Source organism: Acipenser ruthenus, chromosome 58, assembly GCF_902713425.1.
Source record: "Acipenser ruthenus chromosome 58, fAciRut3.2 maternal haplotype, whole genome shotgun sequence".
NCBI lineage: Eukaryota > Metazoa > Chordata > Actinopteri > Acipenseriformes > Acipenseridae > Acipenser > Acipenser ruthenus.
The window spans coordinates 4,794,194-4,807,566 of NC_081246.1; the positions used below are offsets into that span (position 1 = coordinate 4,794,194).

Sequence of the window (13,373 nt, forward strand, 5' to 3'; positions counted from 1 at the left end):
GCTGAGCGCTGCCCGGGTAGGGAGGGCTTAGGTCGGCAGGGGAATCCACGGCTCACCGCGCATCAGCGACCCCTGTGGCCGATAGGGCGCCTGTGGCTCTGCAGCGGAGCCGCCAGATCTGTGTTGTCCTCCGGCACTATAGGTCTGGTGGCATTGCTGTGGATCTGCAGTGCGAAAAATGACGGCTTGGAAGGAGCACGTTTCGGAGGACGCGTGTTCCAGCCTCCGTTTCCCGAGTCGGCGGGGGGGTTGCGAGCGGTGAGCCGGGGATACAGATAATAATTGGGCATGCTAAATTGGGGTGAAAACCGGGGTAAAAATAATTGGCGACGACTAAATCTTTAAAATATAAAAAAAAAAAAAAAAAAAAAAAAAAAATGCATTTCAAAAGCCAAATCCCTTTGAGGCTTTAATGAGAAGTTACGACAGTAAACAACAGAACAATCAACATGTGGCTTGTATGTGTTATCCTGTAATAAAATTCTCTTTCCCATGCGGCGCGGGGCAGTCTTTACCCTCAAAGGACTAGCGTTTGATTATTATTTATTTATTTCTTAGCAGACGCCCTTATCCAGGGCGACTTACAATTGTTACAAGATATCACATTATACATTATTTCACATTATACAGATATCACATTATCATCACGTGTGTCTGTCTGTCTGTCTGTCTGCAGCTTTAATGAAACTAAACTCTTCTCTGAATGTAGTAAACTAACACAGACCCCAAGAAGAAGGGATTATATTGCAGCGTCAAAACTGAACAGGATTGTGGGGCTCTGTCTGTCTGCAGCTTTAATGAAACTAAACTCTTTTCAGAATGTAGTAAACTAACACAGACACCAAGAAGAAGGGATTATATTGTAGCGTCAAACTGAACTGAAATTGTTACAAGATATCACATTATTTTTACATACAATTACCCATTTATACAGTTGGGTTTTTACTGGAGCAATCTAGGTAAAGTACCTTGCTCAAGGGTACAACAGCAGTATCCCCCACCGGGGATTGAACCCATGACCCTCCGGTCAAGAGTCCAGAGCCCTAACCACTACTCCACACGGCTGCCCTGTCGATATGATAAAATATTTGAATAAGTTTGTTCCAGAAAATTAATGTCCTGAATTAATTAATTAATTAACAAGATAAATTAACTATTTTAGAACCTACTTTGGGGGGGGGGGGGGGGGGGTCAAAACCTGGACTAGAATGGATCTTGAAGGCCAGATTTGACTATCACTGGACTACAGCAAAAAAAAAAAAAAAAAAAACACCTTCTAGCACAGGGGTTCTCTCAACCCCGGTCCTGAGCCCCCTCTGCTGTGTCAGCTGGTTTTCATTCCAACTGAGCTCTCGATTACTGAACGAGACCTTGAATTGAATTGCTAGTTGCATAAGCAGACCTTTTTACTTGTCAGCTCTTAAAGAAATGCAGATTTCAAGTTAGCCAGAACATTTCAGAATAAGGACTGCAGCTGTTTCGGAACTGAAAACAAGTACAAAGGGCTAATTAAACAATTGCTCAACAGCGCCGCCTGGTGGAGACTTTGTACAATTCAACAGAACAAAAATAAATATGTACTTATTTGTGCGTGTTTCAATTAGATACATTTACTCAGCTTTGCTTAGTGTTTAGTTCAAAGTTATAAACGGGACTACTTTTTGGTCCTTTTATTGGTGGAAGGATATTTAATAAAACATGCCCTAGAAAGTATTTCTGTTTTTTTCTTTCAATTCCACAGTTTGACCTGGATTATAAATGCAATATGTCCCTTCAGGGTGCCTGTTGTTGTGTTTATTTATGAAGATATAATATTTATCATTAATACCTCGATATCCTAGCTCATGAAGTCAATAAACTAACATTATAAGTTCTTATATTGAGCTGCTGTTTAAGGACTGGAATTTCTGAGTGCGGGTGAATGAACACACACTCACATTCTGACTAAACTTTCACAACTTGCATTTGTGTCTTTTAAGAGAACTGGAAGCAGTAAAAGACTTCCCACAGTGAGGGCAGTGATAAGGATTCAGTCCTGTGTGGATTCGCTGGTGCATTTTCAAGTTGCGTGACTGACTGAAACTCTTCCCACAGTCAGCACAGACATACGGTTTCTCTCCTGTGTGGGTTCTCTGATGAAGTTTCAAGCTTTGTAATTGATTGAACCTCTTCCCACAGTCAGCACACACATACGGTTTCTCTCCTGTGTGGATTCGCTGGTGAAGTTTCAGGTTTTGTAATTGATTGAAACTCTTCCCACAGTTAGCACAGACATATGGTTTCTCTCCTGTGTGGATTCTCTGATGAAGTTTCAGGTTTTGTAACAGACTGAAACTCTTCCCACACTCAGCACAGTGATATGGCTTCTCTCCAGTGTGGATTGTCAGGTGTTTTTTAAGGTTTACTAACTGATTGAAACTTCTCCCACACTTAATACAGAAATACGGTTTCTCTCCTGTGTGAATTCGCTGGTGTCTCTTCAAATAGCTTGAGTTACTGAAACTCTTCCCACAGTCAGCACAGACATGTGGTCTCTCCCCTGTGTGAGATCTCTGATGACGTTTCAGGCTTTGTAACTGACTGAAACTCTTCCCACAGTCAGAACAGACATGTTGCTTCTCTCCAGTGTGGATTTGCTGGTGAAGTTTCAGGTTTTGTAAATGTTTGAAACTCTTCCCACAGTCCGCACAGACATACGGTTTCTCTCCAGTGTGGATTCGCTGGTGACGTTTCAGGTTTTGTAACTGACTGAAACTCTTCCCACAGTCAGCACAGACATGTGGTTTCACTCCTGTGTGGATTCGCTGGTGTGTTTGTAAGTTGCTTGCCTGACTAAAACTCTTCCCACAGTCAGCACACACATGTGGCTTCTCTCCAGTGTGGACTCGCTGGTGAAGTTTCAGGTTTTGTAACTGACTGAAACTCTTTCCACATTCTGTACAGGACAGAGAGCCCTGCAAGCTGCTTGTTTTAAAATGGTTACCCTCCTCTTCAACATGGACAGGGTCTAGTTCAGGACTCTCCTCTTTAATGTGGACTGATTCTAGTACAGGACTCTCCTCTGTAATATGGACTGATTCTAGTACAGGACTCTCCTCTTTAATATGGACTGATTCTAGTACAGGACTCTCCTCTTTAATATGGACTGATTCTAGTACAGGACTCTCCTCTTTAATATGGACTGATTCTAGTACAGGACTCTCCTCTTTAATATGGACTGATTCTAGTTCAGGACTGTCCTCTTTAATATGGACTGATTCTAGTACAGGACTCTCCTCTTTAATATGGACTGATTCTAGTACAGGACTCTCCTCTTTAACATGGACTGATTCTAGTACAGGACTCTCCTCTTTAATATGGACTGATTCTAGTACAGGACTCTCCTCTTTAATATGGACTGATTCTAGTACAGGACTCTCCTCTTTAACATGGACTGATTCTAGCACAGGACTCTCCTCTTTAATATGGACTGAGTCTAGGACAGGACTCTCCTCTTTAATATGGACTGAGTCTAGTACAGGTCTCTCCTGTTTAATATGGACTGATTCTAGTACTGGTCTCTCCTGTTTAATATGAACTGATTCTAGTACAGGACTCTCTTGTTTAATATGGACAGGCTCCATCGTTGAATCTTCTCTTTCACAAGGATAATCCAGTTTTGTCTTCTGAACACATTTCCTGAAAAACATAAAATACAATCTGTTACAATCTCTTTGTTAAATTCTATGAACTTGCCTTGCCAACTCCAGACTCCATTCATTACCATGTTCACAAATGTGCTGCACTGAGTGAGATGAAGGAGATTTTCTATAACAAGGAGGAAGGAGAGATGGATCAAAATCACAGAAACAAAGACAGTTCTAAACAGAGAAATATTCAAACATGTATAAAAAGCACCCACACATGTAACCACTCAGTAAACCACAAAGCTCTTTTCAAAATGTCTGCTCCAGTGCACTGGGGTTTGAGAGCTGTTCTCTAAATCACACATAACAAGTGATCTGGCTTTTCTGATCCGTACCACATCAAGGATTGTTATCACTGTGTTTCCTGTTCGACAATAACCCTTAAACTATCAGTGCACTAGAGCAGACTTTTTGAAAAGAGCTTTGAAACAGACTTTAAAAGTTCCATGTGTAAAACGCTGTCAGGATTTTAACAATGAAAACTAACAGGTACGTTATTTAAACAGCTGTAGCAACACGTGGGGCCGTGAGACACTAGATTCTTCTGTACCAGCAGCTGAGCGGAGGTCATTAATGCTGACAATCTCATCCATTTATAAAGGAGGGCGATGCTGCAATCGAACCTGCTTCCAGACGGTTTAGAAAATCCAGTGTGGTCTCTTGAGAAGAGTGACACTGTGTATGAGGCTCGAATCAAGCATTCAGGGAACACAACCAATCTGAGAGGCCATTTGAAAGTGTCCATATAGTGTGAGAAGTGTTGAATTTAAATCAAGGGAAGTAACGTTAAAACTTTACAATGCATTAGTAAGACCTCACCTAGAATATTGTGTTCAGTTCTGGTCACCTTGTTACAAAAAGGATATTGCTGCTCTAGAAAGAGTGCAAAGAAGAGCGACCAGAATTATCCCGGGTTTAAAAGGCATGTCATATGCAGACAGGCTAAAAGAATTGAATCTGTTCAGTCTTGAACAAAGAAGAGATCTGATTCAAGCATTCAAAATCCTAAAAGGTATGGACAATATCGACCCAGGGGACTTCTTTGACCTGAAAAAAGAAACAAGGACCAGGGTTCACAAATGGAAATTAGATAAAGGGGCGAGAATTGTGAGGGTCTGGAACCAACTCCCCAGTAACGTTGTTGAAGCTGACACTCTGGGATCCTTCAAGAAGCTGCTTGATGAGATTCTGGGATCAATAAGCTACTAACAACCAAACGAGCAAGATGGGCCGAATGGCCTCCTCTCGTTTGGAAACTTTTCTTGCACAGCCTGCACGAGAAACACAAAATCATTCAGAACTATGTGGAGTTCGCGCTGGCAAAGTGTTACCTGTGCATCCCAGAGAGCAGACTCTGCTGACAGTGTTCTCCACTGCTGGAGATGTAGGGACAGCACAGAGAAGTGCACTCAAACCAGGACATGGAGAACGCTTGGTGTGCATCCCAGAGAGCAGACTCTGCTGACAGAGTGTTCTCCACTGCTGGAGATGTGGGGACAGCACAGAGAAGTGCACTCAAACCAGGACATGGAGAACGCTTAGTGTGCATCCCAGAGAGCAGACTCTGCTGACAGAGTGTTCTCCACTGCTGGAGATGTAGGGACAGCACAGAGAAGTGCACTCAAACCAGGACATGGAGACCGCTTAGTGTTCCTCAAGAGAAAAAAAAACTACTTATCTGATTGCAGTAAAAGAAAACTGCCATTCACTACATGCAGCTCTCAGATTGTGCTTATGAAAATATGACAAATGTCAGATCAGGACTTCACTAACACTGAGCATGGGAGCTGCAGCATGCTGTCAGATCAGGACTTCACTAACACTGAGCATGGGAGCTGCAGCATGCTGTCAGATCAGGACTTCACTAACACTGAGCATGGGAGCTGCAGCGTGCTGTCAGATCGGGACTTCACTAACACTGAGCATGGGAGCTGCAGCATGCTGTCAGGTCAGGACTCCACTAACACTGAGCATGGGAGCTGCAGCATGCTGTCAGATCAGGACTCCACTAACACTGAGCATGGGAGCTGCAGCGTGCTGTCAGATCAGGACTCCACTAACACTGAGCATGGGAGCTGCAGCATGCTGTCAGATCAGGACTTCACTCACACTGAGCATGGGAGCTGCAGCGTGCTGTCAGATCAGGACTTCACTAACACTGAGCATGGGAGCTGCAGCATGCTGTCAGATCAGGACTCCACTAACACTGAGCATGGGAGCTGCAGCGTGCTGTCAGATCAGGACTCCACTAACACTGAGCATGGGAGCTGCAGCGTGCTGTCAGATCAGGACTCCACTAACACTGAGCATGGGAGCTGCAGCATGCTGTCAGATCAGGACTTCACTAACACTGATCATGGGAGCTGCAGCGTGCTGTCAGATCAGGACTTCACTAACACTGAGCATGGGAGGTGCAGCATGCTGTCAGATCAGGACTCCACTAACACTGAGCATGGGAGCTGCAGCGTGCTGTCAGATCAGGACTTCACTAACACTGAGCATGGGAGCTGCAGCGTGCTGTCAGATCAGGACTTCACTAACACTGAGCATGGGAGCTGCAGCATGCTGTCAGATCAGGACTCCACTAACACTGAGCATGGGAGCTGCAGCATGCTGTCAGATCAGGACTCCACTAACACTGAGCACGGGAGCTGCAGCATGCTGTCAGATCAGGACTTCAGTGTCTGAGAAAGTTGCTGTATTTTAAGCAGTTGAATATGATAGCAACCAACTTGCTCCTGAAGGGGCTCCAGCAACTGGATTTGGCAGAGGAGCCACTGGCTCCAAAGAGTGAACAGCCCTGATTTGGAATTTTCATTTAAATAAATTAATTTTGAAGAATAAACAGGAAACAAAAGCAAAACAGGTTGTGAAGCTTATTTGACCAAAAGTGCTTTACCAGTGTTATTGCAAACACGGGCACAAGCAAACGAGACGATTGTGTGATCTTTATAACCTAGAAGCATCAGCTGCATGTAACCAGATTCATGAATGTTTTCTCCACAAACAACCATCCCTTGTGCAAGACACACCGCGTTATAAACAAGTCAACTTGTATTCATGTAGGCAAACTTAGTTTTAACCGTTAAATTTTCAAGCACTGCATAACCCTTAACCTGTGAAAGCACGTTGGTGATGACGTCATCACGCAGCTCCACCGAGCGCTTTGAATCGATACTGTAGCTGGGATACCTATTCAATAAAAAAAAGTACTTCAATTCAACCCAAATAAGTCACAATAATACACAGCGCTCCCCCTCCTTTCCAGGGACCAAGCTTCACAGTACAGAGCTGAGAAATAACATGAAAAATGACAGAGCAACATATTCAACAAATGCTTTCCTAGAGCAGGACTGAGGCGTGCACTGACAGTGCGAGTCATAAACACACAGGCAGCGTTTCTCTCTGTATGTTTCTAATGCATGGCTGGTATTTGCACAGCGCGTACATTAGCCTCGCACAGAAGCGCATCGGTTCAGTGTTCAGGACTGTCGAGTCTGCAGCGGAGCGGAGCGCAGCCTCACACCGGAAACAACAAGGACGGCTTGTTTGTTTACGTGGCGGCGGCGCGCGCGAACGCAAACTCTCCCGCGCAGCACGGAGGGCTCGAGCGGTTACGCGTTTTTAAAAATGTTTAAATGTTTGATATTAATTGACCGGAATTGATTTTTTAAGTTTTGTTTTTTTTGTTTTTTTAGTTTTTCCAGCGGCTGCCCTCTCGGTGGGCCTGCGTGTGTGTGAGATACAATTATTATCATCATCCACGGGAACAAAACGACCCGCTTTCTGAAAATATTATTACACGAAACAAACTGTGTTCAGTAGAACTGATCAAATGTAAGAGTCTGTACCGGTTAACAAATGTAATAAAATGAATTTATATTTAAAATCTTACTCGTTAATTCAGCCTCTCCGGCCTCCTCTCTCTCCTTCAGGGAAGAATATTGTGAGGGACCGAAGCGAAACCAAACCCGCCCCCTCTCTCGCCTGCCATTGGCTGCGGGGTCATTCCGAACCGAGGAGTCCTCCGGTGATTGGACGCGCTGGGACTCTCCTAACCAATAGGGGATCAGCTCTGTGGCAGTTTACCGTATAATCAAGAAAACAGACGCATTTTTATACTCGATTAACTTTCAGTGTTTATTAATAATTATAATTATAATAATAATAATAATAATAATAATAATAATAATAATAATAATAATAATATCGGTGGTGATACATGAAAACATGAGATTATTTTATTTAAAACAAGCACACAGATTATAGTTGTATTAATTATATAAAACATTAATAAAGGTTAGCAGCTGATCTGTCAGTTAAAAAATGACAAGTTATAAATCAAGGTATCAGAATTATAAGTACAGCAGGAATCAAACACTGAAACACATATTTTCATGAGCACGCTGTCTTCAGTGTGTTTCCGTACACGCACACGCAGGATTCACGCACATTACACACAGTGACGGGGTGAAGCAGCGTCTGTTGTGTGGGTTCGAATGAAGACGCCATTTTTATTATTATTATTATTATTATTATTATTATTATTATTATTATTATTTATTTCTTAGCAGACGTCCTTATCCAGGGCGGCTTACAATTGTTACAAGATATCACATTATTTTTACATACAATTACCCATTTATACAGTTGGGTTTTTACTGGAGCAATCTAGGTAAAGTACCTTGCTCAAGGGTACAGCAGCAGTGTCCCCCACCTGGGATTGAACCCACGACCCTCCGGTCAAGAGTCCAGAGCCCTAACCACTACTCTACACTGCTGCCCCAAACATTTTTGTTTCAACAAGTTCAGTTGGGAAGCAGCTTCAATTGCATTTAGTATGAAGCTGTAATCTAGAGTTACTTCAGAACTTGTAGATAAACTCAATCAATGTTTCAATGGTTCTGACGTGCAGTGAAAGTCTTATCTGGTTTCAATTGTTCAGAGTAGAATCGCTTGTGTTTTTAATCTCACAAAGTGTTACTCTGAGTTCAATGTTTTTACTTCTGGTTTGCATGTAGATTTTTCTACACAAACACAGTATTTTACTCTCAAAGTCTTTGAATCGTAACACTTATTCTGGAGACGTGGTCCTTGTTGGAATGCAGTTGTCTTCTTTGTAACATGTGGAGTTGCAGGATGTAGCGGCGAGGAGTCTTCTTCAGGATGAAGATACGTACGATGCTTGGATGGGTCCCCATTGCAAGCGAAGGCTCAATGGTTACTTCATGGCGAGATGAGTCTGAATCCAAGAGAACTAGTTCATGCATGTTTTGATTTAAATATAGCGCCCAAAGAGGAGTTTACTTTGGAGATCCAATGACTTCCGGGTAAAACAGGAAGCGAATCCCTGACCGAAATCAGTCCTTTCATTGGCTTACAAAGTTTGAAGGACGCTTCATTAACACAGGGAGCGACCCTCCTCCATAGAGAGAGAGAGAGAGAGAGAGAGAACAGGATTCGAAATATGTATAGAACAAAACTTCATTTTCTGCTAGCTAGTTATATTGATCACAGAAGGATAAAAATGTCAGTTTCATTCACTTATGTTTCAGGATAACAATTCATTTCATGGGTTGAAAGTCATGGCGCCTTGTATCCACCAGGTGTCGCAATTCTTAACCCTTCATAGGAAGTTGTATCCTGGCTTTCAGACAAACTTTCTTAATTAACAGATAAGAATCAGTTCTGTTTGTTTAGATCAGACTGGCAGGTAATCTGAACTGAAACCAATTTAAATCTTTACGACCCTCTGTTGCTAATATCCAGTCCTTTGAAGCAGCTCTCGAATGTTATGGGAGAAGGTTGGGGGAAGACACACTTAATTAACATCACAGCATCTTAAGCCTCATAGTTTAAGATTTGAAATGTCATTTTTACAAAGTACATTCAATTACAACTATGAATTTCTCCCACGGTGTATATGTTGAATATACACCTCGGCCACTGACTCACTGTGTGACCCTGAGCAAGTCACTTCACCTCCTTGTGCTCCGTCTTTCGGGTGAGACGTAGTTGTAAGTGACTCTGCAGCTGATGCATAGTTCACACACCCTAGTCTCTGTAAGTCGCCTTGGATAAAGGCGTCTGCTAAATAAACTAATAATAATAATAATAATACAGAGTTCTCAGGGGTTGGAGGCACTCGGCTTCACCTCGTATCACACAACGCTCCGAGGCGTCTGTATATTCAACGGATTGCATACTAAGAATGTACTTTATAATGTAACGGCTTCAGAGCACTGTGTTTAATATTGATGGATCTGTATCATCTGTAGACATTCACCAGAGATCTCACAGATTCTATATTACGCTGCTGTTTAAAACGACTGGAATTTCTGAGCGCGGGTTAAACTTTTCTCACATTTATGACACGGATGCGGTTTCTCTTCCAGTGTGGATTCTTTGATGAAGTTTCAGATTTTCTAAACGTCTGAAACTCCTCCCACAGTCAGCACAGATATGTGGTTTCTCTCCTGTGTGAATTAACTGGTGGGTTTTAAGGTTAGGTAACCGAGTGAAACGTTTCCCACATTTACTACACAGATATGGTTTCTCTCCTGTGTGGATTCGCTGGTGAAGTTTCAGGTATTGTAAATGATTGAAACTCTTCCCACAGTCAGAACAGACATATGGTTTTTGTCCTGTGTGGATTCGCTGGTGTGTTTTCAAGTTGCCTGACTGTATGAAACTCTTCCCACAGTCAGCACAGACATATGGTTTCTCTCCAGTGTGGATTCGCTGGTGACATTTCAGGTTTTGTAACTTATTGAAACTCTTCCCACAGTCAGCACAGACATGTGGTTTCTCTCCAGTGTGGATTCTCTGGTGTGTTTTCAAGGTGGCAGAGTGACTGAATCTCTTCCCACAGTCAGCACAGACATGCGGTTTCTCTCCAGTGTGGATTCTCTGGTGATATTTCAGTTTTTGTGACCATCTGAAACTCTTCCCACAGTCAGCACAGACATATAGTTTCTCTCCAGTGTGGGTTCGCTGGTGAAGTTTCAGGTTTTGTAACTGACTGAAACTCTTCCCACAGTCAGCACAGACATATGGTTTCTCTCCAGTGTGGATTCGCTGGTGTTTTTTCAAGTCGCCTGACAGTCTGAAACTCTTGCCACAGTCAGCACAGACATATGGTTTCTCTCCAGTGTGGATTCGCTGGTGTGTTTTCAAGTTGCCTGACCGACTAAAACTCTTCCCACAGTCAGCACAGACATATGGTTTCTCTCTTGTGTGGATTCGCTGGTGATATTTCAGTCCTTGTGACCATCTGAAACTCTTTCCACAGTCAGCACAGACATATGGTATCTCTCTTGTGTGGATTCGCTGGTGATATTTCAGTCCTTGTGACCATCTGAAACTCTTTCCACAGTCAGCGCAGACATGTGGTTTCTCTCCAGTGTGGATTCGCTGGTGAAGTTTCAGGTTTTGTAACTGACTGAATCTCTTTCCACATTCTGTACAGGACAGAGAGCCCTGCAAGCTGCTTGTTTTAAAATGGTTACCCTCCTCTTCAACATGGACAGGGTCTAGTTCAGGAGGCTCCATCTCTGAATCCTGCCTTTCACAAGCATAACCCAGCTGTACCTTCAGAACTCGCAGGTGGTGTTTCACGGTGCTGTGGTGTCTGAAATCTGCCCCGCATTCATGACAGTTAGAATGATGAGACTCCTCTTTAACATAGACTGATTCTAGTACTGGACTCTCCTCTTTAATATGGACTGATTCTAGTACAGAACTCTCCTCTTTAATATGGACTGATTCTAGTACAGGACTCTCCTCTTTAATATGGACTGATTCTAGTACTGGACTCTCCTCTTTAATATGGACTGATTCTAGTACAGGTCTCTCCTCTTTAATATGGACTGATTCTAGAGCAAGACTCTCCTCTTTAATATGGACTGATTCTAGTACAGGACTCTCCTCTTTAATATGGACTGATTCTAGTACAGGGCTCTCCTCTTTAATATGGATTGATTCTAGTTCAGGACTCTCCTCTTTAACATGGACAGGCTCCATCGTTGAATCTTCTCTTTCACAAGGATAATCCAGTTTTGTCTTCTCAACAAATTTCCTAAAAAACAACAAAAAAACACACACAATACAATCTGTTACACTCCCTGTGTTAAATTCTAAGAAGTCATCTCACCAGCACCTTCGTAAACGCTCACACAGAGCGATCGATCACCTGTTTGCACCTCGTCACTGAGCGACTCGCTGTACTGTGTGCTGAGAGACTGACACTGACAGCACCAGACGGGGCGACAGAGGAAAACATTCTCTCAGCCGTGTCACCATGACGACCGTGAAGCTCCGCCTCAAACTAACAGCGACGACACAAATAAAATGTTGATTTTATTGTACGTTTCATGTGTTGCTATTGCCTGGCTATGAATTACTATCTACAGTAATTAACGTACTCGCGTACACACGCAGTCTTCACTAAAGTCCCCATTTAAAGACAGTACGTTTCACTGCGGCCCTCGGGATGAAATTGTTAGCTAGGTGGCTATTTTTCATTTTAATTAGCAGTGGGAGGAAACCGCTTCAGCAAAATCGTTTTTTAGGGCAGAATGTGGAGTAGTGGTCAGGGCTCTGGACTCTTGATCGGAGGGTCGTGGGTTCAGTCCCAGGTGGGGGACACTGCTGCTGTACCCTTGAGCAAGGTACTTTACCTAGATTGCTCCAGTAAAAAACCCAACTGTATAAATGTGTAATTGTATGTAAAAAATAATCTGATATCTTGTAAGAATTGCAAGTCGTCCTGGATAAGAGCGTCTGCTAAGAAATAAATAATAATAATAATAATAGTAATAATAATAATAATAATAATAATACAGGACTGTCGAGTCTGCAGCGGAGCGGAGCGCAGCCTCACACCGGAAACAACAAGGACGGCTTGTTTGTTTACGTGGGGGCGGCGCGCGCGAACGCAAACGCTCCCGCGCGGCGCGGAGGGCTCGAGCGGTTACGCGTTTTTAAAAATGTTTAAATGTTTGATATTAATTGACCGGAATTGATTTTTTAAGTTTTGTTGTTTTTTTTTTTTTTAGTTTTTCCAGCGGCTGCCCTCTCGGTGGGCCTGCGTGTGTGTGAGATACAATTATTATCATCATCCACGGGAACAAAACGACCCGCTTTCTGAAAATATTATTACACGAAACAAACTGTGTTCAGTAGAACTGATCAAATGTAAGAGTCTGTACCGGTTAACAAATGTAATAAAATGAATTTATATTTAAAATCTTACTCGTTAATTCAGCCTCTCCGGCCTCCTCTCTCTCCTTCAGGGAAGAATATTGTGAGGGACCGAAGCGAAAACAAACCCGCCCCCTCTCTCGCCTGCCATTGGCTGCGGGGTCATTCTGAACCGAGGAGTCCTCCGGTGATTGGACGGACTGGGGCTCTCCTAACCAATAGGGAATCAGCTCTGTGGCAGTTTACCGTATAATCAAGAAGACAGGCGCATTTTTATACTCGAGTACCGTTAATTTTATTAACAATGTTACTAATAATATATGCGGTGATGTATGAAAGCAGGAGATTAATGCATGTATTTAAAACAAGCACACAGATAAGAGTTTTATTAATTATATCAAAACATGGATAAAAGTTACCAGCTGATCAGCCAGTTAATAAAATGACAGGGAAATGTTGGTTCATTTATAGAATATCCGGTTCATT

At 42.8% G+C, this 13,373-nt stretch overlaps 1 pseudogene; it reads right to left on the minus strand.

Moving 5' to 3' along the window:
• Window positions 1-396: 396 nt before the first annotated feature.
• On the minus strand, window positions 397-13,074 carry LOC117969000 (zinc finger protein 271-like; annotated as a pseudogene).
• Between the last annotated feature and the right edge of the window lie 299 nt (window positions 13,075-13,373).